At 45.3% G+C, this 25,892-nt stretch overlaps 1 protein-coding gene across 3 annotated transcripts in view; it reads left to right on the top strand.

The window, feature by feature from the left end:
• Positions 1-25,892, top strand: part of TRAPPC9 (trafficking protein particle complex subunit 9) — a 515,472-nt gene that overhangs the window by 71,398 nt on the left and 418,182 nt on the right. The window lies entirely within an intron of this gene.

Below are 25,892 nucleotides of genomic sequence, written 5' to 3'. Positions count from 1 at the left end.
GCTAACATTTGTTCATCCTTCACATCTCAGTGTAGATAACCACTTCTGTTGTTTTCTACAAAGCCTTTCTTGGTCCCTCAAGACTACCTTGTGTTCCTTTGGAACATTCCCACTGTCGTATGTGCTTACCCATCGAGTGCTCAATTAATTGACAGGCTCCCCACTCAGGCTGCAAGCTCTCTGAAGGTATCTGTCTGACTTGCCTTTTTTCCTGTCCCTGTCACCTAGTGGCTTGTACTGGCATCCACATATGGCTGAATGCATTAATAATAAATGCTTTTCCTTTTTTAAAAGTAACTTTATTGAGATTTAGTTGGCAGACCACACTTAAAAACGTGCCCTTCAGTTTTTTAGTGTATTCACAGATATGTGCACCTGTTAACCACAGTCAATTTAAAACATTCATCACTTTGAAAAGAAACCCTATTAGTGGCTAGTTAAAGCCACTGTGGCTGGTTAGTGGCACACTTCAGTACTCACATCCTGTTGAATGCATTAATACTAAATACTCTCGTTTGCGTTCTTTCTTTTTTTGGTTTATTTTCACTTGTTACTGGGAATGCTATGGTAAGCCTCTTCAGCGCTTTGGCCTTTTGAGCAGGAGAGAGATTTTGTCAGGAGAGGGATTACTGGGTCAGCCATTTTGAACACTTTTATTGCTGTTGAAACATATTGGAAATTGCCTTCTGAAAGGATTGTTCTAATTATACCTCTGGCAGCACTGCTGCTAATTCAGTATGTAGAAAATGTTGCCTTATTGTTTTAATTTGTATTTTCTGGGTAAGTTGCAAGTTTGGATATTTGTTCTGTGTGCCTGTTTACTAATTGTATCTCTTTTATGTGAAACTCTTTTACAGTCTTCTGATTGTTTCCCTGTAGCTTGCCTCATTTGTTTCTCATTTCTTGGGAGGCAGATAGCATCAGGCCACTGTGCTGAGGTCTGTCATGCTTTGAGATGCTAATGAAGTCCTTTGCCCAAAGACTGTCAGTTACTATGAGAGATACTCATGGTATGAAATGTATCTTGTGCCTTAACGTACCTGGATGGTGCACAGCGGGTTTGAAAGAGTTAAAACACCTCCTGAAAGCACTTCACTTGTTTTTGAACTAAAGCTGAAAGTTGCAGGAAAATCTGTTTTAAACATTTTATGACAGATCTCTTTAGCATAATACGAAACTTGAAACTGTTGCTGGAACTCTGAGAAATACATTTAACATTACAGAGGATTAGCTCAGACCAACATGTGTGAGTTTAACAGAGAGTATGAAGCTCTCTACATTTGACCCACATTGGTTATCCTTTGGTTTCTTGAATATGTCAGCATTTTTGCTTTTTGGTGTTTTCTTGTCTCAGGACATCGGCTACACTCTTGCCAGCCTTCCCGCCTTCAGCTCTGGGGTGGGTCTGTGCAGGTGGCCTCCCCATCCCCGCCCTCACAGCGTCTTCTGGTCATGTCCCGACTTTTATTAAGGGCGGGCAGTTTTTATGGCTGACCCTCCACTTCCTCTCTTGATAAATCCCCCTCTAGGAGAGTCGGGTCCCTCAGAGACAGCAAGGCTAAGTTATGGGACGAGGGGCCAAGCTGCCTGGGAAGAGAGGGGTTTCCTCTTTTCTGCTGGGAGAAGCGTGAAGCCCCAGGAACTTCTGGTGACCACCCTGGGTCGTGTGGAGAAGAGTCTAGGAGTGGAGCGGACCCTTCCCTGTGTGGTCTTCTCCATCCCAGCAGGTGCACCATAATCCAATTCCTAGCGCCCTAGGGCCTCCCTAACTAGAACGTGCTTTCTAAGAAAGCAGTGACTCTGCGTGGCTCACTGTACCTTTTTTTTTTTTTTTTTTTTTTTTTTGCGGTACACGGGCCTCTCACTGTTGCGGCCTCTCCCGTTGCGGAGCACAGGCTCCGGACGCGCAGGCTCAGCGGCCATGGCTCACGGGCCCAGCCGCTCCGCAGCATGTGGGATCCTCCTGCACCTCCCCTGCATCGGCAGGCGGACTCTCAACCACTGCGCCACCAGGGAAGCCCTTCACTGCACCTTTGTAGCATCTAAAATAGTCGTAGGCGTGCCGGGAATATTTGTGGGATGAGTGAGTGACGGTGGCAGTGATCAGTGACCACTCAGGAAGTGCTCCGGGAGGGGGGTTGTGGAGGGGACGTTGGAGTGCAATGCTAGGACACTTGTTCTGAAGGTGCGTTTAAGTAACATTTTACCACGGCGTTTGTTCATAGTTTAAAAGTGATGTGGAATGGCTGATAGGAATTGTGAGGTGATTGATCCCTCCTGCTCACCCACCCTTCACTCCTTGTCGGAGCCTCTGGCCAGGTGATTTACTTGCATGGATTTAGGGTTAAGGAAAACCCAGAAGAGGGAAGAGATGGAGTCTCCCAGGGAGGGCTGAAGAAGCGCTCATCAGGAGGTAGCAGGTGCTTGAGATGGGCCCTGGAGAGTGAGCAGGTACTCAGCGGGTGTGTGGGACACAGGTGAGGGGGAGGTGGAGGGAAGGAGTTTTTAGGGAAGGGCTTGCATGAATGAAAGAGAAGGTGCCGCTGTGCTTGGGCTGAGGGCTGAGGCTCAGTCCAGACCCAGACCTGGGTCTTCTGCTGCTTCGGGCGTGGCAGTGCCTGCCAGGTAACGCATCTCATCCGTAAAGCGGGAATGGACGCCCGGAGGACGGCGTCCTGGCGTTCCTCCCCGGCACCCCTGCGTTCCCGGGCTGCCCGGCTGCTGAAGACCACAGCTGAGTGAGGCCCGTTGCAGGAGTGAACACGGAGGTCCTGCCCGGTGAAGCGGCCTGTCCCGGCCCCACAGCCAGTGGCAGAACAAGCCTGGACTCCTAGCCTCTCAGCTCCTAATACGGGGGAAGGGGAGCCACTGGCCCTGACCCCTCTTGACAGAGACGTTTTCCTTTAACTGCCAAATGACTGCCTGCTTCCGCGTGGCCGTTCCAGTTGCCGAGGGCAAGTCCGTTTCAGCACAGTGGTACTGCCCCCTGGCAGTGGGATGGTGATATGTGTGTGTTTCATCAGAGGGAAAAGCACTCACTGAGCTTGGAAACAGTTCCAAGGCAGCCTTGGTGCACAGAGGACCTTGTTTATGGAAAAGGAAGAAGTACCGCTTTGACAACAACGGCAGAGCTGTGAAAACTGCAGTTCAGTTAGGGTTCTAAATGCCCGCATGCATACGTAGTACACACATACCATTAAAGAGAAATTGTCCCGACACTTGTTAAAATGGCGAGGAAGACTGTTCCGGACAGTTGCAGTAGGGTCAGCTGTGTTGCAGTAGGAGAGAGACTGAGCTCCCTCCGGACACAAGGACCAGTGGGGATGCAGAGCCCACAGCAAAGGGAGTGGGGAGTGGACAGCAAAGTACTCAGGGGGGACACCGGGCTGCGGGGTTCTGGTACAGTTGGCCTAACAGGATTCTCGCTGAAGGCGAAAGCCAAGGACTTAGACGTCCGGGCGGGCGGTGGTGTGAGGGACCTGAGCAGATACTGAGGGTGATCGGATATCAGGGGTCGGGGGACTCTCGCTAACCTAAGTAAGGGATCCTTGCTACAGCTGGACTAGGCGGGGCGAGGACAGGGCCTAGTCAGAAGTAGGGCACCGAGCAGCCTGCATCAAGGAGCGGTCCTCTGTCATTACGCACACAGGTACATACACGCACGCGCGCTGTATGACCGGGCTGGGACTGTACGCAGTGTGGGAGCTGGCTGCACAGGATGTGGAGCAGCTGTCCCTGTGTGTGCTGCCGGGTCCTGAAGCCCTCAGGCAGGCACTCGGAGAGGCGGTTGGGAAGGGGAGGTGGGTGGGAAGGAAGCACAGACGAGCGGGAACTTGCGAGGCTGAGCTGGACCCCACCCCGCGGGGATGGACAGGAACCGTGCTGGTTTCTCAGCACCTCCCAGCCCCCAGCGTTGATGATGGGAGCGTCTGGAGGAGCGGCCACCTGGCCCAGGAGCTGGAGAAGCTGAAGCAGAGGGCCTGGTGGGGCTAGAGGAGCTGGGGGAGGGATGCTGCCTCCACCCCCGGCCCCAGCAGTGTCGGTGGGTGTGCCTGTGCCTTCCAGGTCCCCATGCACGCTGGCTCAGAGTATGCAGGGAAGGGGCTTCTGGGAAGGGTGGCTTCAGCTTAGCTAAATGCACACACTGGTGAAGATTTGACTTTGTGGTTTGAAGTGCACGTCCCCTTTCAGGAAGCAGGAGATGAGTCCCCACTGAGAAAAAGCATTCCTATTTTATTTTTGCTTTTCTTGCTATCATAGTTGACATTTTACTTCTTGTTTTAGTACCGGGAACAACTTTTTGTTTTGATTTCTCTTTGATGAGCCCGTAGTTATACATTTAGATGGGCTAGACAGGAATCATTCCTCCCTGTTTCCTCCCCCGCTTCTTCCTTCTCTCTTTGAAAACTGTTGATCTGAGATTACGTGATGCTTTTTGAACGAGAGTGACTTGTACTGTGAAGAGAATAAGAAAAAATAGGATTGCCAATTCCTTTAAAAATTTTGGTTTTTACATGTAAAGTAGATAGGTTTTTGAGTTGTGACTGCAATTGCAGTAGACCCTTAAGGCTCCTGAAGGTGTATTTTAAGGGTTCTAGGAATACTGTGCAGACGATGCGGGACAAGGGAGAGGTAAACGACGACATTGGGGGCCCTCTTTATCTCCTTGCTGGAAGTGTTTATTGATCATCTCCGAGAGCTGGACACGATGCTGGGTCCATGCAGTACCACAGGTGACTTTTGGCCTGAGCTGGAGGCTGAGGGACAGCGGTGGCAAGGCTGTGGGGCGGGGCATTGCGGCAGCCGTACGGGCAGGAGCGAGGCGCGAGGAGTTAGGAGTGCTCCCCGTGTCTTCTGGCCGAGCAGTGTTTAGTGTAACAGGATGCCGCAAAGCGTGGGGCTCAGGGATGGTGGGAGATGCAGCCAACAAGAGAGACTGGGTGGGGTGAGGAGGCCCTTGGTGCCAGTCCTGTGGGCGGGGTAAAGGGAGGCTTATCTGCACGGCTGTCACACGTCACCTCCTTCTTCATCTAGGGGAAGGAAAGAAGAAGGGACAGAGGACGGAGGGGTTTCGGGAGGAACTGGAGAAACTGGGTCGGGTAGTTTGGACTCAGAAACCAGCTAAAATGGAAGAAGCCAACCAAAGCTTGTTACCTCCCACCCCAATCCCTAACCCTCCCCTAAAACAACCTGCAGGGAGTTTTAGGTTTTGGGGGTTCCTTAAGTAGAATGGTAAATTTATGTTCGTTACCATCTACCTTTTATCTCTGAGCATCATTTTTGGAGGGGGCGAGACCTTGGGTTCAAATGCCAGGATTATCACTTCCTGCTTTTGTTTCCTTTGCACTCCCAGCCCCTTCGAGTCCCTTTGGGTCGTCCCTTTGAGTCTGCCCCTCCGCCAGGTGTGCCCAGTGCCCCTGGGCTTCAGCTGCTGCCTACTTCGTCTCCCAGAGCACCCTTCATCACTCAGCCTCTGCATCCCGACCTTATCCGAGGTCCAGGCCCGCAGGTCGTCCGTCGCCTTCAGACTCTCCTCTCTGGTAGCCTCTGTACTTCCAGTCAGGGCTCGTTTCCCATCCCTTCCTGCTCTCATGACCTTCCGCTGTGACCTCAGGAACTCATGGTCTGTCATAGCAAAGTCCCCTGTTTCATCTCAGCCTCTTTTTTCCCCTGAATGTTCTATTAACCTTGTACTAAGGTAGCGACTCTATACCACAGAGTTTGCAAATGTGTGGGAATGTTTCTGGTAGAACCTTGGCCAAGAGATGTCATTTGTGTTTCGCAGGAAGGAACAAGGCCGCTCAATGCAGGCCTAATGCAAGTAAATAAAGCACAGAAAGCACTGTCCTGCTCAGAATGTGGGTGGTGATTCCATGGAGCCCCAGTGGGGAGGGGAACCAGCTCATTCCTGTAGGCACTGCTTCCCCGGCCACCCCTCAAGATGCTGCTGTTTTTTCCTCCTGTACCCCAAGTGCCTCGGGGCCTAGAGATGGCAGAGAAGTCCTTCCCTGTTGCTACTTCTAGGCAGTCCTCCTGGGAAACCCCAGCTCCTCACAGCAGGCGTGCTTCTCCTTTGGCTGCGGTCACTTGACGTGCTCTGGTCACTTCTCCCTGCTCCTGGCTCACCCTGTCCTTCAGCGCCGCCACTGTCTGTGTCCTGGTGGCTTCGTCATCCACATTGAGGGTCCAGTCAACACCGTCCTTATCTTCTCTGTCTATGTTTCCTCCTGGTGGACTCACAGGCCCAAGGCTCCAAGAACTCTCTGCACACATGGCTGTTGTACCTATTTCTTATATGGAGCTCCAGACCGGAACGCCTGACTGCCTCCCCATCCTTCCCTGCCCCATCTCAGCACGTGGCACCACTCTCCGTCCAGTTGCTCAGACCACAAACGGTGAAGTCAGTCTTGATCCCCTTTCCCCCCCTCAGACCCCATATCTAAGTCCTCCTCAGGCAGTCCTCCGGGTTTTACCTCCCAAACATCCCCATCCGGCCCCTTCTCCCCACCTCTGCCCTTAGAGGGGCAGTCTGAAACCACCCCCTGCCCCCATCACTCATCTGGGTGTGGATTGGTTCTTTGGTTCAAATAAGGCTTAGCCCTGGGGGAAATATATTTTGAAAGAAAGTAACGCTCAGCCAACAGTTAACTCAGAATTTACAGGCCCAGTTCCAGAGCCCCACCCTGGACCCAGGAGCTTGCATTTCACAAGGACCCGGGGAGGCCAGTGCAGGAGGTGTGCTCCGTGGGCTGAGAAACGGGCTTTTTTTTTTTTTTTTTTTTTTTTTTGCGGTACGCGGGCCTCTCACTGTTGTGGCCTCTCCTGCTGCGGAGCACAGGCTCCGGACACACAGGCTCAGCGGCCATGGCTCACGGGCCCAGCCGCTCCGCGGCATGTGGGATCTTCCCGGACGGGGGCACGAACCCGTGTCCCCTGCATCGGCAGGCGGACTCTCAACCACTGCGCCACCAGGGAAGCCTGAGAAACGGGCTTTGATAAGAACAAGTTGTTGGTGGGGAGTTTTTCTCTGGGGCCACTTCAGGGTCTTTGCCTCTTTCTGGAAGGCAGCCTCCCTTCTTTCCCCCCCGGTAGCCACCATTCATTGGGTCCGGAGTAAACTGCAGAGTCACCGTTGCTGCCCTGGCTGCCCTCAGAGGAGTTTCTGCCTTCTTTAGTGCCCCTGCTCGCGGGTAGCAGATTCGTGACTTGTGGGCCAATGAGATTTCTTATGGATTGTACAGTTATTCATATGAAAACTCACGTAAAGTGATATAAGTTATGTCACATTTAGTTAGAGATGTGGTGTCACGTTTTTATTGGAAAGAAGGACCCTGAGGCTGACATGGAATCTGAGGATGCTGATGCCCTGTGTATCAGCCCGACAGCCACCTGTGAGGGCGTTGAGGTGGTGACACAGGGCGGCGCAGCGTCGGGCTCAGGACAGACTGGACAGATGGACACACCTCCTCCGCGTCCCCCACCGCCCTGCACTTTCACTTACCGTAGCTCTAGACTATTGTGAATTAAAATGACTTTTCTGGCCATCTTTTATAATCCTGGGTTTTAAACTATCTGTTCTTCACATTTTTTTGAATTTCAGTAAATTGTAAGATGGCAGTGAAAATAAGAATGCATTATTTTACTCAATTTTGGTATCAGACATTATGGGTAAAATAACATGGCTATAATAATTGAAAGTCTCCTATAATATGGACCAACTTGAAAATATGGAGGGTTTGGGTTTAAAGCCCTGTGTGTTGTGTCTTGTTCCCGCTATGGAGAACATACAGGCCTAGATTTGAATTTTTGTCCTTTGGCTTCATAGCAAAGCATAAAGAGCTACAGCATGAACGCTGCCCATAGATGAAGGCCGTACTTTTTACATTGTGGAGGCAAATGTGTATTATCCTGTTTCTTTCCTTCCATTCCTGACATGCTCTTTCCCCCTTGCATTTTTTCCCCAGGTGGTATATATGTGGTTTCTTCTGGAGTTTTGAGTTAATATGTTCCATTTTTCACCTGCGTGGAGGAGAAGGAGGGCTGAGCACATGAATTGTTACCTTGCAGAGTCCTGGTGGGAGCTCTTCAGTAAAGAGCTGTAATTTGTTTCTGTCGCAATTTATTCAGTCCCTTTTGTTTGTTCAGAAATAGACAGAAGAGGTTGAACAAAAACCCAGCAGAAATGAAGGGAAGCTTTTGACTTCAAGTTGTGTGTTGAAGAGATAAATGCTGTGTAGGGCAACATAATAAGTACCTGCTAATGAAATGCAATCTCAGTAGAGCAACCACACATGTAAAATAATGAGATGAAGAAAAACTGTCAGTATATCAAAATCCCAAATATATTAACTGCATTTACTACTTATGGGAAAATACTAATTTGCCAAGTTGTAGGTGAACCAAAGTAGAGCATCCTGGGGTGGCATCAAGAAGGGCACTCTGCACCGTCTTGAAGAATTTAGTCTGTGGGACACCGTGGTCTAGATGGTGTATGCTGTTCAGCAGTGGAGTGGGGCCTGCTTTGCTGCTCACTTGCCCACCATCTGCTGCACGAAGTGCCAGCCTGCCACCCTCTCGGGCAGGCTGCCATTTCTGGTCCAGGATATGGCAACACATTCTAAGGACGCACCTTGTCTCTCAGGTCGTCCTTTCTCATCTCTTCCACACAGACTATAAAGTGATCTTCCCAAAGCAGATATTTATCCATAGCAATCTATGTGTGAAGGCTGGACAGCTGGAATTGAGACTTTTTTTTTTTTTTTACCCCCCAAACCCCAGCCTAGCATAAAGTCTGGCTCATAGGGGCCCAATATGTGCTTGTTAGATCGAATTGCTTGTTTTCTCTGCGTTATTTCCTCATCAGGAAAGTGAGGATTATGTCTACCTTGCTGTGCTGGTGTGGGGAGTTGAGACGCTGTATGTAAAGAGCCGGAAGCATAATATATGCTCAACACGCCGTAATTCTTATTGTTTATATTGATTTGTTTCTGACTTCTGAAGCGTTTCAACATATGCAGGTCTTAAACTGGAGAACCGTACAGTCTTCTATTTTGATGGTTCGTGTGTATCATTCATGGGGTAGTTGAATGGCCTTGGACAAGATGCCGGTGTCCCTGGCCTGGGCTGCTCTGTGTGTAGAATGGAGACAGTACAACGTTGTTTCAGCAAGGAGAACAGTGCAGAGAAATGTATGGGTTATGATCCTTGGGTTGAGGCAGACCTGGGTTTGCCTCCTGTGTCTTCTACTGATTAAATGTAGCCTTTGACAATTTACTTACTTTACTAAGCCGGCTTTCAACTGTAAGATTAAGAAGATAGTGTCTGATAGTGTCTGGAGGATTATCAGAAATAATGTGTAGCAGCCACTTGGCATCCTGCCTGCAGTAGTAGAAGCTTGATAAACATTAGCCTCTTCCCTTACTTCACCTACCTGAAAAGTCGTTGTTTTTCCCCGTAATTCTATACAGTTCTTTCCAGCTTAAAGAGCTTTTGGTGGATGTTATCAGAAGTTTTAGCAGCAGAGTAACCTGTTAAAGTTATAAAAAGAGAGTTTCTCTGCAGGATTTTCATAGTTAGATGGGAACAGATAGGGGGAACCTTTTGGCTGTGTCTGACTCTAATCTTTGACCAATTTTCTCTAAAAAATGGTTATCTTGGCAGGTACTTATTTATTGCCGAGGATGACTAGAATGATTAAAATGTAGGTTTCTCTGTATCTGGAATATGTCAGAGTAAGAGAAGAGGATTTTCTGAGTATTAACTTCAAGCCAAAATGGAGCAGTATCGTTTTCACATGGAAGTATTGAGTCTGAAATTTGAAGCAACTGGGAAAGGGCGTGCAGACTACCTGGACCAGGACTGTGGGTTTGGCGTAGATTTCCGGACCGGAATCAGCACGAGGAGTAGGGAGGGTGGTCGGATTTCCCAGGTGTGACCTTGGGCCAATCACTTCTCTGATCCCTGGCTTTCACTTTCCTTTTTGGTAAAAAATGAAGCAGTGTGACTGAATGACCACTCATACGTGTATATTCATTTATCATATTAGCTCTGTATTAGATATTGCATCTCAGAATTGATTGAGAATTTTGAATCTATTAATAGTTTCTGTCATTTCAAGCGAGGAGTTGAAGATGTACTCCAGTAACTTGCTGAGCACCGGAGAGGACACCTGACCTGGAGCCCTTACAACAGTGGCCCTCAAACTTCTTGATCATGGCCCATAGTAGGAAGTACACTGCGTGTGAAAAACCACACGTTTCATGAAGCAACACCCATTCTCACTGTGTGTGGTGTCCCCTATTGGGGACAGAAATACCACAGGCTGGGGGCCTCAACAACAGACATTTATTTTCTCCCAGTCTTGGAGGCTGGAAGTCCAAGATCAAGGTGTCAGCAGGGCTGGTTCTTGCTGAGGCCTCTCCTTGGCTGGCAGACGACCACCTTCTCCCTGTGTCTTCACGCGGTCGTCCCTCTGTGTGTGTGTTGCTGTGTCTTAATCTCCTTTTCTTATAAGGACACCGGTCATATTGGATTAGGGTCCACGCGTATGAGCTCATTTTACCTTAGCTACTGCTTTAGAGGCTGTCTCTCCAGATGTAGTCGTATTCTGAGGTACTGGGTATTAGGACTTCAACAATATGAATTGGGGGGTGGGGAGACACAGTATAGCCCATAACATGGACTATGATCCATCCCATCCTGTGGGATGCTGCTCATTACCCACTAAACTGATTTTTATGACCCACAAAGAGGTCAAATAGCTTACAGTCCGTTCCACCCTTACTTCTCTTTTAGAATCGGCGATGGGATTTAAATGGAATGGGCTCGTTTGAAATGAGTCAATTGCAGACTTCCCCAGTGTCCCTTGTGATCTGTGCTCCGCATTTGTTAGCTTCATTTACATGTGTTGCATGTGGACGGAATCAAGCTGTTCGGCCCCGTGCAGCCATCACATCCTGCTGGTATCCTGCTTCATTGATCTGAGACAGAAAAAGAAGGCACCAGTTCAGGCTTTTCTGGATCTCATTTTTGAAAAGAGATTGAGATAAATTCACATTAATATTTATTAAGCAGCCTCTCAGTGGCAGAGAACTATTTTAGTGGAAGAAATGGCATATTCCTTAGCAAAATGAATGCAGAGACCCTTGGTAGGACGTTCAGGGTTTAGCTCTTCTCTGGGTGATGACCTCCTCAAATAGCCCCCAGCTTTCAGGGAGGAGACCCTGGATGCAGCCCACAGAATACCGACGCCAGGGAACAGAGTGCCAGCCCCCTTCTTGGCTTTTTCTATTTGTGAGCATCCCCAGGGGTCTGTGTTACATAGGCGATTTGAAGCTGTGCCGAGGCTGGGCTGTTGGGTGGTGCCCACCTGGACTCACGTGGCTGATGGCCGACCCTGGCCGACTGTGGCCCCTGCACATCGGCGAGTCTGTGTTCCTCTCTAACTGTCCCTGTGTCCATTCCACGGCTCTCTTGACGTATCAGTCATGTTTTATGCACGTAGTGGGGTAATTTTAGTGGCACTAGGGAGGTACAGAGGTCCAGGGGCCTGTTTCTCCTGATTTCAAGGCTCTGCTGTCTGCATGAATAACCCCAACAGTGGGAGAAGGGACAGGTCTGTGGGTGTGGGGAGAAGGCTGGTGTCTGATGTGGCTGTAGAGGGATTTAGAGGAAATAAAACAACTACATAGAGGGAATTCCCCGGCGGTCCAGTGGTCAGGACTTGGCGCTTTCACTGCCGTGGCCCGGGTTCAGTCCCGGGTCGGGAAACTTAAGATGCCGAAAGCTGCGCGGGGGAGGGATGCTCATTTGTGGCTGGGCTTTTCCACTCGTGGAGAGAAGACGGGATGGGGCCGGCGTGGCAGCAGAGGGGGCGGCATGAGCAGAAACAGCTCCCCACCTGCTCTGAGATTGAGTTTGTTCATCTCTAAAGTGGGGGTGATTCAGTGGTGGAATGAGCCGCACTCCATACCCAGCAGAGCAGCTGGCATTACGGGAGGCAGTTAGTGTTGACTCCTTCCTCATGGCTTATCTCAGGCCCCCTTTGTTCTGATGTTTTAGACTCTAGCGAGACAAGTTAACAGCATCACCAGCAGCGCCCTGCATGTTGGCTGACGACCATGTGCCTCGTGCTCACAGCCCCTCCTGGGACCCAAGCAGCCCCCGTGCTGCTGAGGAAGCAGGCCCAGGGGCGGGGCGGGTGGGGGGGAAGGCGGGTGTCACGGGCACAAACCTGTCCAGCGGGAGGTGGGGCCGAGGGAGGTTCAGATGCAGGCATGTGAGGCTCCAATCCACGCGCCCTCCTCTCTTATGTGTTCCCACATCTCTGGTGGCCTGATCCTCAGTCTGAGCTCTCAGTTCTGCTTTCCAGATGGAAGAGTCCTCATCTTCGCATTTGAGCTGGCGCTCATATGTCACAATCCCGGACTTCCAAAGCTAGATTAATTCATTTTCTCACTTGCCCAGCCAGTATTTGTTTTTTTAGAATGTCTGCCTCTTATATCTTTCCTCAGTTTCAGCACCTTCAAGGTGCAGACACGTGACGGGGCTTTGCCTTAACAAGGGTTTCTGGGTCCTGAGAGTGTGTGATAGTTGTTGGTGTGCACTTTCTGTACTCTGTGCCCTTACAGGGGTGAATTGCCCTAATCTTCACAGTTGTCCCAAACGGGTAGCTACTGTTCTTAGGCTTATTTTACAGTGAGACAATTGATGCATAAGGAAATTTGCTAGAATGCCTAAGGTCTGCTGTGTGGTATTTGGGGGAACGGGGACTTGGACCCTGGCCATCTGGCTCTGGAGTCCATGCTCTTGTCCGCCGCCGGCCTCGATTACCTTCTGTTGCCTGAGTGCACGCGCTGACGGTTGATCTTGTTGCCCTGCACTGTGACAAGGAGCCAGACCCGCCAAAGGTGGCATCGGGACATCAGACATCACACTTCTGGTTTGTCTCTGTACCAGCGTTATCTACCAACTTAGATACAGTTGTCATTTATTTGAAAGACAAAGATTGGATGAGACAGAAAATGTTAGATTTAATTTATTCAGTTTCTCCTTCATTTTATCGCCAGCTCATTACTTTGCTGCTCAGCCCAAAGAAAATGCATTAGAAATTTGCCATTGTCAGTGTCAGAGTCGATTGAACCTTGGCCTGGGAAATGTTCTCTCCTGGGCGTTTCATCCTGATGGGATGGACCCTCAGACTCTCGCTTCACTGTGTCCTGGAGCCTAGGGAGGGCAGGAAATCCGAGAAGTGACGCATTTTCCAAACACAGCCAGTGCTCCTTGTTCTCGCGTTCCCATTCTCTGCCTGCAGTTCCACAGCAGCTCTTATGTGCTGCAGAGCAGAAGGTGGGTAGCCAGGGGAGCCTGGGGCCAGGAGCCTCACTGCACTGCAGCTGCAGCTGCCAACCTTAGGAGTGTCTGTAAAAGGAAGTCTTTTGTTACATTGTAACTTGTGATCGGTATGTCATAAAATCAAAAAGGTTTTTTTTTTTTTTTTTTACTTTAAATGCTGTGATACGGAAGTGCATTTATTTCATGCACATACTTCTCCTTGGGGAAGAAACCGGAGCAGCTGGAAAAGAAACTTTGACTTAAAAAATTATGAAATTAATGTTACCCCAAAGGTAATTATTTGAGTTATGAAAAACAAGGTTATTAAAAACTAGAAATTACAAAGTGGATCAATGAGGGTGTACATTTAAAAAATTCTGTGAAGATTTGTGGTGGGGATTTAAGAGTTAAGCTCTTGTGGTATTCAATATGTACTTGTATTCAAAATAAAAATTTGCTCTTGATTTCACACAGTTATACATCCAGTCCTGAGTTCTGAGCTTCACTTTCCAAATGAAGGCTGGATGTGTCCTTTGAATGGCCTAGGACCCTCAGTTGAATTAATTCTTTCCCTTGAGGGTGTTACTGTTTTCTTACTCTTGGAGGCTTGAAGCTTTTGGAATCATCCTCCAGTTGTCCTCCTTCTCCTATATCCTGTGAATTGCTTGGGTGTATTCTAATGCATGAGCTTTTCTCCCATGGGATTCCTCCTCCCCCTTCCGCCATCACTGTCCTGGTTCAGACTTCCCTCCTCCCTCCCTCCCTCCCCCTCCCTCCCCTCCCTCCTCCCTCCCTCCTCCCTCCCTCCTCCCCCTCCTCCCTCCCTCCTCCCTCCCTCCTCTTCCCTCCCCTCCCTCCTCCCTCCCTCCCTCCCCTCCCTTCCTTCTTTTTAATTTCTAATGTTCATTTGTTTATTTCTTTTACATCTCTTATTGTTTGGCCTGTACTGTTTTTTGTTTCTGTGTTTTTTTTAGAAAGATAGTTTTAATTGCAGAAAAGTTTTTACATAAAAATAAAATAAGCCTCAGACAGAATAATGGCCATAGACGCAAAAATGCTGCCTAGTGAGTAGGTTTGATTTTTTTTTTAAACATCTTTATTAAAGTATAATTGCTTTACAATGGTGTGTTAGTTTCTGCTGTATCACAAAGTGAATCAGCTATACGTATACATATATCCCCATATCCCCTCCCTCTTGGGTCTCCCTCTCACCCTCCCTATCCCACCCCTCTAGGTGGTTGAGTAGGTTAGATTTTAAGGAGAAAATCATTCGATTCATGCCAAAGGCTACAGAAGTATCTTAAATAAAAATTTAATTAATAGAAATTTTACAACCTTTATCTCTTTGAAAACAGCTCACTTTTCCAAGCTGATTTCAGTAATTCCCTCAATGGTCTAAGATTTGCAAGATATACTGGGATAAACTGAGTTGATTCAGACTCATTCTGAATGGGTCCTTTTCTAAAATAGTATCTATTTACCCAAGTCTGCTTTTTTTTTTTCTTTAACACCTTTATTGGTGTATAATTGCTTTACAGTGTTGTGTTAGTTTCTGCCATATAACAAAGTGAATCAGCTATATGCATACATATATCCCCATATCCCCTCCCTCTTGCGTCTCCCTCCCACCCTCCTTATCCCACCCCTCTAGGTGGTCATAAAGCACCGAGCTGATCTCCCTGTGCTATGCGGCTACTTCCCACTAGCTCTCTGTTTTACATTTGGTCGTGTATATATGTCAATGACACTGTCTCATTTTGTCCCAGCTTACCCTTCCCCCTCCCCGTGTCTTCAAGTCCATTCTCTACGACTGCGTCTTTATTCCTGTTCTGCCCTTAGGTTAATCAGAACCTTTTTTTTTTTTTTAGATTCCATATATATGCGTTAGCATACGGTATTTGTTTTTCTCTTTCTGACTTACCTCACTCTGTATGACACACTCTAGGTCCATCCACCTCATTACAAATAACTCAATTTGATTTCTTTTTATGGCTGAGTAATATTCCATTGTATATATGTGCCACATCTTCTTTATCCATTCATCTGTCAATGGGCATTTAGGTTGCTTCCACGTCCTGGCAATGGTAAATAGAGCTGCAGTGAACATACTGGTATATGACTCTTTTTGAATTATGGTTTTCTCTGGGTATATGCCCAGTAGTGGGATTGCTGGGTCATATGGTAGTTCTATCTTTAGTTTTTTAAGGAACCTCCATACTGTTCTCCATAGTGGCTGTATCAATTTACATTCCCACCAGCAGTGCAAGAGGGTTCCCTTTTCTCCACACCCTCTCCAGCATTTATTGTTTGTAGATTTTTTGATGATGGCCATTCTGACTGGTGTGAGGTGATACCTCATTGTAGTTTTGATTTGCATTTCTCTAATGATTAGTGACGTTGAGCATCCTTTCATGTGTTTGTTGGCAATCTGTATATCTTCTCTGGAGAAATGTCTATTTAGGTCTTCTGCCCATTTTTGGATTAGGTTGTTTGTTTTTTTCATATTGATCTGCATGAGCTGCTTGTATATTTTGGAGATTAATCCTTTGTCAGTTGGTTCTTTTGCAAATATTTTCTCCCGTTCTGAGGATTGTCTTTTCATCTTCTTTATGGTTTCCTTTGCTGTGCAAAAGCTATTAAGTTTCATTGGGTCCCATTTGTTTACTTTTGTTTTTATCTCCATTTCTCTAGGAGGTGGGTCAAAAAGGATCTTGCTGTGATTTATGTCATAGAGTGTTCTGTCTATGTTTTCCTCTAAGAGTTTCCTAGTGTCTGGCCTTCCATTTAGGTCTTTAATCCATTTTGAGTTTATTTTTGTGTATGGTGTTAGGAAGTGTTCTAATTTCATTCTTTTACATGTAGCTTTCTAGTTTTCCGAGCACCACTTACTGAAGAAGCTATCTTTTCTCCATTGTATATTTTTGCCTCCTTTATTGAATATAAGGTGACCATACGTGCGTGGGCTTAACCTCTGGGCTTTCTATCCTGTTCCATTGATCTATATTTTTGTTTTTGTGCCAGATAGGGATTGCAGTGAATCTGTAGATTGCTTTGGGATGTATAGTCATTTTCACAATGTTGATTCTTCCAATCCAAGAACATGGTATATCTCTCCATCTGTTTGTGTCATCTTTAATTTCTTTCATCAGTGTCTTATAGTTTTCTGCATACAGGTATTTTGTCTCCTTAGGTAGGTTTATTCCTCGGTATTTTATTCTTTTTGTTGCAGTAGTAAATGGGAGTGTTTCCTTAATTTCTCTTTCAGATTATTCATCATTAGTGTATAGGAATGCAAGCGATTTCTGTGCATTAATTTTGTATCCTGGTACTCTACCAAATTCATTGATTAGCTGTAGCAGTTTTCTGGTAGCATCTTTAGGATTCCCTAGGTATAGTATCATGTCATCTGCAAACAGTGACAGCTTTACTTCTTCTTTTCTGATTTGGATTCCTTTTATTTCTTTTTCTTCTCTGATTGCTGTGGCTAAAACTTCCAAAACTATGTTGAATAATAGTGGTGAGAGTGGGCAGCCTTGTCTTGTTCCTGCTCTCAGAGAAAATGGTTTCAGTTTTTCACCATTGAGAACAGTGTTGGCTGTGGGTTTGTCATATATGGCCTCTATTAAGTTGAGGTATGTTCTCTCTATGCCTACTTTCTGGAGAGTTTTTATCATAAATCGGTGTTGAATTTTGTCAGAAGCTTTATCTGCATCTGTTAAGATGATCATATGGTTTTTATCCTTCAGTTGTTAACATGGTGTATCACATTGATTGATTTGTGTATATTGAAGAATCCTTGCATTCTTGGGATAAACCCCACTTGATCATGGTGTATGATCCTTTTAATGTGCTATTGGATTCTGTTTGCTAGTATTTTGTGGAGGAGTTTTGCATCTATGTTCATCAGAGTTGTTGGCCTGTAGTTTTCTTTTTTTGTGACATCTTTGTCTGGTTTTGGCATCAGGGTGATGGTGGCTTCATAGAATGAGTTTGGGCATGTTCCTCTCTCTGCTATATTTTGGAATGGTTTTAGAAGGCTGGGTATTAGCTCTTCTCTAAATGTTTGATAGAATTCGCCTGTGAAGCCGTCTGGTCCTGGGCTTTTGTTTTTTGGAAGATTTTTAATCACAGTTTCAATTTCCGTGTTCGTGATTGGTCTGTTTATATTTTCTGTTTCTTCCTGGTTCAGTCTCAGAAGGTTGTGCTTTTCTAAGAATGTGTCCATTTCTTCCAGGTTGTCCATTTTATTGGCATATAGTTGCTTGTATGATCCTTTGTATTTCTGCAGTGTCAGTTGTTACTTCTCCTTTTTCATTTCTAATTCTGTTGATTTGAATCTTCTCCCTTTTTTCCTTGATGAGTCTGGCTAATGGTTTATCAATTTTGTTTATCTACTCTAAGAACGAGCTTTCAGTTTTATTGATCTTTGCTATTGTTTCCTTCATTTCTTTTTCATTTATTTCTTTTTTTTTTTTTTTTTTTTTTTTGCGGTATGTGGGCCTCTCACTGTTGTGGCCTCTCCCGTTGCGGAGCACAGGCTCCGGACGCGCAGGCCCAGCGGCCATGGCTCACGGGCCCAGCCGCTCCGCGGCATATGGGATCCTCCCAGACCGGGGCACGAACCCGTATCCCCTGCATCGGCAGGCGGACTCTCAACCACTGCGCCACCAGGGAGGCCCTCTTTTTCATTTATTTCTGATCTGATCTTTATGATTTCTTTTCTTCTGCTAACTTTGGGTTCTTTTTGTTCTTCTTTCTCTAATTGCTTTAGGTATAAGGTTAGGTTGTTTATTTGAGATGTTTCTTGTTTCTTGAGGTAGGATTATATGGCTATAAACTTCCCTCTTAGAACTGTTTTTGCTGCATCCCATAGGTTTTGGGTCATCATGTTTTCATTGTCATTTGTTTCTAGGTATTTTTTGATTTCCTCTTTGATTTCTTCAGTGATCTCTTGGTTATTTAGTAATGTATTGTTTAGCCTCCATGTGTTTGTATTTGTTTTACAGTTTTTTTCCTGTAATTGATATCTAACCTCATAGCCTTGTGGTCGGAAAAGATACTTGATACGATTTCAGTTTTCTTAAATTTACCAAGGCTTGATTTATGACCCAAGATATGGTCTATCCTGGAGAATGTTCCATGAGCGCTTGAGGAGAAAGTGTAATCTGCTGTTTTGGGATGGAATGTCCTATAAATATCAATTAAGTCCATCTTGTTTAATGTGTCATTTAAAGCTTGTGTTTCCTTATATATTTTCAGTTTGGATGATCTGTCCTTTGGTGAAAGTGGGGTGTTAAAGTCCCCTACTATGATTGTGTTATTGTTGCTTTCCCCTTTTATGGCTGTTAGCATTTGCCTTATGTATTGAGGTGCTTCTATGTTGGGTTCATAAATATTTACAAGTGTTATATCTTCTTGGATTGATCCCTTGATCATTATGTAGTGTCCTTCTTTGTCTCTTGTAATAGTCTTTATTTTAAAGTCTATTTTGTCTGATGAGAATTGCTGCTCCAGCTTCCTTTTGATTTCCATTTGCATGGAATATCTTTTTCCATTCCCTCACTTTCAGTGTGTATGTGTCCCTAGGTCTGAAATGGGTCTTTTGTAGACAGCATGTATATGGGTCTTGTTTTTGTATCCACTCAGCCAGTGTATGTCTTTTGGTTGGAGCATTTAATCCATTTACCTTTAAGGTAGTTATTGATATGTATGTTCCCATTACCATTTTCTTAATTGTTTTGGGTTTGTTATTGTAGGCCTTTTCGTTCCCTTGTGTTTCCTGCCTACAGAAGTTCCTTTAGCATTTGTTGTAAAGCTGGTTTGGTGGTGCTGAGCCCTCTTAGCTTTTGCTTGTCTGTAAAAGTTTTAATTTCTCTGTTGAATCTGAATGAGATCCTTGCTGGGTAGAGTAACCTTGGTTGTAGATTTTTCCCTTTCATCACTTTAAATATGTCCTTCCACTCCTTTCTGGCTTGCAGAGTTTCTGCTGAAAAATCAGCTGTTAACCTTATGTGGATTCCGTTGTATTTTATTTGTTGCTTTTCCCTTGCTGCTTTTAATTAATTTTTTTGTTTAATTTTTGATAATTTGATTAATATGTGTTTTGGTGTGTTTCTCATTGTGTTTATCCTGTATGGTACTCTCTGTGCTTCCTGGACTTGACTGACTATTTCTTTTCCCATGCTAGGGAAGTTTTCGACTATAATCTCTTCAAATATTTTCTCAGACCCTTTCTTTTTCTCTTCTTCTTCTGGGACTCCTATAATTCGAATGTTGGTGCGTTTAATGTCGTCCCAGAGGTCTCCGAGACTGTCCTCAATTCTTTCCATCCTTTTTTCTTTATTCTGCTCTCTGGCAGTTATTTCCACCATTTTATCTTCCAGCTCACTTATCCGTTCTTCTGCCTCATTTATTCTGTTATTGATTCCTTTTAGAGTATTTTTGATTTCAGTAATTGTGTTGTTCATCATTGTTTGTTTGCTCTTTAGTTCTTCTAGATCCTTGTTAAGTGTTTCTTGTATTTTCTCCGTTCTTTTTCTGAGATTCTGGATCATCTTCACTATCATTACTGTGAATTCTTTTTCAGGTAGGTTGCCTATTTCATTTTCATTTATTTGGTCTTTTAGGTTTTTACCTTGCTCCTTTGTCTGTAATATATTTTTTTGTCATTTCATTTTTTTGGATGGGTGGTGCTGTATTCCTGTTGTACTGTTTTTTTTGGCCTGAGACGTCCAGTACTGGAGTTTGCAGGCATTTGGATAGAGCTGGGTCTTGGAGCTGAGATGAGGTCCTCTGGGAGGCCTCACTCCAGTTGACATTCCCTGGGGTCTGAGTTTCCCTGTTAGTCCTGTGGTTTGGACTTGGAGCTCCCACCACAGGAGCTTGGGCCTGACCTCTGGCCTGGGAACCAAGATCCCACAAGCTTGAAGACAATCTGGGCAGTTGAAGTAAGGACAGGAAATTCCTGTACTGTGTTTTTTAATCAATATTTTTTAAAGTTGAAGTATAGTTGATATACAGTGTTGTGTTAATTTCTGCTGTGCAGCAAAGTGATTCAGTTATACATATATATGCATTGTTTTTTTAATATTCTTTTCTATTATAGTTGATCATAGGATATTGAATGTAGTTCTCTGTGCTCTACAGTAAGACCTTTTTATTTATCCATTCTATATATAAAAACTAGATTTTCAACACCTATTTCTTGGATTGGTGCAGTAGACTCCTAACATCATGGCCCGTTCCTTCCTTTGCTCCTTTGCTCCATTCTTCACACTGGAACCAGAATGATCTCCCTGAAGCACAAACTAACTCACATCCTTCTGCTCCTTAAGGAACTTGCGGTGACTACCTGTCCTCCGTCTAGTAAATTCTCAACTCCATCTCAAGGATGCTCAGGATTTGATTCAAACCATCTTTTTAGCCTAATTTCATACTTTCTCTACATAATCTGTATTTCATATATATTGGGACTTTTAAGATCATACGTTTTTCATGCTGTTCTATGGTAGCTTGCTCTCTCCTTGTACTTTTCCTGTTTCTTATGTTATTAAGAGGGTATTAATTCCTTCCTCTTCACCTCCTCATTACCTTGCTTAGTTCTCAGTTAAGCACCATTTCATTATGTCCTGAGATCAGTTTCGCCATCTGGTTCCCTCACTAGATTACAGGCTCCTTGGGGATCAGACTATGTCTTACTTATACACCTTTCATCTTTGGTCATTTTGGCCAATGCTTTTACCAAGAAGATAGTCAATAAATGCGGAACTAAATTAACTTAACACTACCTTTCCTAAATTATTTCTTATTATGTATTTGTTGAGACCCCACCAGTTGTAGAAGGAGGCTGAGGAGTTAGGAGATCTTGTTGGAAAACTTTTATAGGGCAGATACTCGATATTTGTTAAAGGAATGTTGAGTGAAATACGAAATAGTTTTAGAAGAAAGGGAGCTGGCTGAGCCTGGCAACTGATTACAAATGAGAGCCTGGTGGGGAAGTGGAAGGCACACTGAGCTAGAATAAAACCTTTCTAAGCTTCAGTTTGCTAACCTGTAAAACAGGGAGAGCAGGGGCACCTCTTCCTTTAGGTTTCCAGATGATTTAGTGAGATAAGACGTGGAGAGTGCTTTGCACAGTGCCTGACGTGTAGTAAGTCCTCATTAAACGTCGGTCGCTGCTGCTGCTGTGGTTTCTAAGCATTGCCAAAGACAGCTGTGGGGCTGGGAAGGGCTGTACATGTCCTTACAGTAAACACCTCTGTCAGAGTGGGGAACCTCAAAAGCTCCTTACTCCATTGATGTTGTAGGGTGCTACTTTCTTCACTCCTATGTAATGTTGATGAATAAGCCCTGATTTTTCTTTAGGAAACTTTCTGAAAACTCAATTTTGAGTAGTTTTGGAATAATTGTTATTTTTATTGTATTTTTTTTTTTTTTTTTTTTTTTGCGGTATGCGGGCCTCTCACTGTTGTGGCCTCCCCCGTTGTGGAGCACAGGCTCCGGACGCGCAGGCTCCGGACGTGCAGGCTCAGCGGCCATGGCTCACGGGCCCAGCCGCTCCGCGGCATATGGGATCCTCCCAGACCGGGGCACGAACCCGTATCCCCTGCATCGGCAGGCGGACTCTCAACCACTTGCGCCACCAGGGAGGCCCTGGAATAATTGTTATTATACAAATAATGTATGTTCCTTTTAGAAGTCTTGAAATGTATAAACAGAAAGGAAAAAATTGTGTATAATCCTACATGGGCAAACACACACACTGTTAACGTTTTAGTGTATTTCTTTTGTTTCATTTTCTATTTAAAACAAATTGGATTGATTTTTGAAATTTCATTTATTTCAAAAATATTATCTTGAATTCTATTTTCCATGTATTGTAAGACATTTTTCATACTACTGCAGACTCTTTATAAACGCCGTTTTTAATGATTGCATAAATTTGCATTATGTTTCTGCACCATGGCTTATCCAACCATTACTTCATAATTGGATGTGCAGATTCTTTCTACTTATTTATTAAGTGTCTATTCTTAAGATCATTTTCCCTTCTGGGAGTTATATTGAGATCTCTAGAGATATTTAAAATTTTTCTAGGTAGCATTTTAAATAGATGGTTAAGTAAAAGCTGATGGCTTAACATCATTGCCTTTTGTTTTGGTAGAGCATGTTTATTTATACACTTGAAAAGAACAAGGGAAAATATTTAGTCTCCTTGTCTACTTGAATGATTGCTTCTCCGGGCCTCCGACCTGTCACTATGTAAATTAAGTGGAAAACAAGTATAAAGCACCGTTGATGGGAAGCAGTTGATGTGGCTCAGTGCAGGTTTATCTGATTCAATCAGAGTCTCCTGTTAGGAGAGGCCTGTTTTCTTGGTACATGACAGGGCTTATTCTGTACCTGCTGGTTTGGCAAGATCATTCATCTTTGTGGTGGTAGCACGTGACTCTTTCAACCTTTGTAGTTGGACCATTATGCTGCCTGGATGTATTTGCAGAGTGAAGAAAAGCCACGTTGATTTTTCTTGCTTGTCAGGTGCTTAACTTGCTGGATATCACATTTCAATATATCTGTGTTTTCTTCTGTATTTTCACATATTGAGGCAATCTGGGTGGGCAGTGCAATGAAATGGAAAAAGCAAAAAGTTTGAGCTCATAGCTCTGAGTATGAATATAATTTAGCCACTTATTACTGGCATGACCCCAGGAGAGTTCACGTGACCATTCCAAGCCTCAACTTCCCTATCTGTAAAATGGGCACAGTGATGCCCAAGGAAGTTACTCTGAATGGTGGGAAGAGCACTAGGTGTGAGGACGCCGGACTTGAAATCTCAGCCTGCTCACTGGCAATGTGACCTCAGAAAAGAGATCTGGGGGACTTGCCTGGTGGTCCAGTAGTTAAGTCTCTGTGCTCCCAATGCAGGGGGCCTGGGTTCGATCCCTGGTCAGGGAACTAGATCCCACACACAGCAACTAAGACCCAACACAGCTAAATAAATAAATGAATAGCAAAGCCCCAAAAAACCAACACCACTATCTCAGAAAGAAATGATAATTCTTTAATAACTCATTAAAACATTAAAAAAAAAAAGCGAGGTCTGGGATCTTGGCCCCCATGTGTTCTCATCCCTACAGTAGGGCTAAGGGTGGCGTGTTGCTTACTGGGTAAGTGGTACTGCTGAGTGGGACAATGCAGGGGAAGCCCCTCTTGGACGCCTGGCTTTTATGCTGCTGCCTGTAGGTGCTTTAACTCGCTGCCCAGGGGACCAGCCATCGCCTACTCACTTCCCACCTGATTCTTAATTTGTTGCTGTTGGGTTCCTGCACCCACTAGTTTCTTTTGAAGATAGCAGATGAGCATGTAACTCCCACATGTGGCGATGGGTTTTTAGTCTCATCCTAATTGACCTTTCTATCCCTTTCACCTCCATTTCTCTTTCCAGAAAAACTCATCTTTTGGCTTCTTGAGTCTCATCCTGAGCTTCTAGGATTGTTTCTTTTCAAACCCATTTACTAGTTCTTCTTTTCTCACTGCCCTTAACCTCTGTGTTCCCCAGAACGTTGTCCTTAGACCCTCTGTTTTTCTTCCATCACCTCTACACTTCACCTAGGAAATGTTATCTTTGCTGATTTTTGTGGTGCTTGGGATTCCATCTTGTTCTGAGGCTACTTTCCTAATCATCGTCCAACAGCTTTTTGGGTCTTTTCATCCTTCTGGGTAGTACCTGCATGCTTCACATTCGACATGTCTAAACCACTGTCTTCAGATCAGATGACCCCTGACTTTTCTCGTATCCTGGGTTTGCATCTTGGTCAATGACCCTGTCCCCCACCTGTCACTCCAGAGCCCTTCCTCTTGGTGACAGGCTTATCTCCCACATCCTCTGCAGCTCCTGTGTCCATTCGGACATCATATCCTTTTTACTCTAAGTCATAAATAATACGTAGAGTTAATTAGATTGTGGCATCCTTGATCGTGTCTAAATATCTCTGTACAGGACCTTTTACCATGCCTGGCACATACTATTATTATTTTTTCATTAATATTTTAAAAAATTGTGGTAGGGCTTCCCTGGTGGCGCAGTGGTTGAGAGTCCGCCTGTCGATGCAGGAGACACGGGTTCGTGCCCCGGCCCGGGAAGATCCCACATGCCGCGGAGCGGCTGGGCCCATGAGCCATGGCTGCTGAGCCTGCACGTCCGGAGCCTGTGCTCCACAACGGGAGGGGCCACAGCAGTGAGAGGCCTGTGTACCGCAAAAAAAAAAAAAAAAAATTGTGGTAAGAAAGACATAAAATTTACCATTCTATTTTTAAGTGTATGGTTCATTGGCATCAGGTGTATTCATAATGTTGTGCAGTCATCACCACTATCCATGTCTGGAACTTTTTAATCATCTCAGACAGTAGCTCTGTACCCACTAAACAGTAACTCTCATCCCTGCTACCAGCCCCTAGTAACGTCTACTTTCTGTCTGTATGGATCTGACTGTTCTAGGTACCTTGTATAAGTAGAATCTATATAGTATTTTTTCTTTTTGTGACTAGCTTATTTCCCTTAGCATAATGTCCTTAAGGTTCATCTATGTTGGCACGCAGATCAGAATGTTCCTCCTTTGTAAGGCTGAGTAATATTCCATTTTATGGATATACCAAATTTTGTTTATTCATCCATTGATGGACACTTGGGCTGCTTTTACCTCTTGGCAATTTTGAATAATGCTGCTATGGACATGGCGTACAAGTATCTGTTTGAATCCCTGCTTTCAATTCTTTTGGGTAGATCCCCAGAAGTGGAATTGCTGGATCCCATGGTAACTCAGTGCTTAACTTTTTGAGCAGCTGCCATACTGTTTTCTGCAATGACTGCTCCATTTTACAGTAGTGCACGAGGGTCCTACAGTTGTCTTCTGCATCGCTCCATCACATTTCTTTTTATGACCAAAAGGGAAAGTAAGTAATGCACAAAGTCATCATTAAGGATGTTTTCTGACTGAACGGAGAGAAGTTGTTGAGTCGTTAGCATGTTGGGAACCGTTTGCCATGGACGTCAGCGCATGGGGTTGGGGGACGGGCAAAGCGATCACCTGATCATAGTGGCTGAGGTGCTTCGTGATCATTGCTGCTTAGGAGGCATACAGGCCCCCTGTATGTTATGTGCCCTGCCTCTGAACCAGCAAACCAAATCTGACAGAGCTGAGCACCAGGTGGAGGCACTGGGAAGTCATGACTGCGGTGATCATTAGGGCCTTCCTACATTAATCCCCACCTATTAGAAACTACCCTGATTTCTGTTTTCTGTTTGTGAATCAGTGCCTCCCTGTTAGTGGCCCTCGTACTGTAGAGGAATCTGAATCCAGGCCTCACCTAATCAGGGGAGTATCATTCGGGCATGCTACAGTTTGGCTGGTGAAACAGGAGGACAGGCTTGCTTGGTGCTTTTGAGAAAGACGCTTTCTTGCCTTTTTGAAAAAGCTTCCCAAAGCTCCCCTGGCTTCTCTCTTACACACGCCTTGGACAGGCATGAGCACGCATGTCCTTCCTGGGAGCTGTCGGCAGCC

This window comes from Mesoplodon densirostris, chromosome 13, assembly GCF_025265405.1.
Source record: "Mesoplodon densirostris isolate mMesDen1 chromosome 13, mMesDen1 primary haplotype, whole genome shotgun sequence".
NCBI classification, from domain to species: domain Eukaryota; kingdom Metazoa; phylum Chordata; class Mammalia; order Artiodactyla; family Ziphiidae; genus Mesoplodon; species Mesoplodon densirostris.
This window is presented reverse-complemented; position numbering and strand designations above follow the sequence as displayed.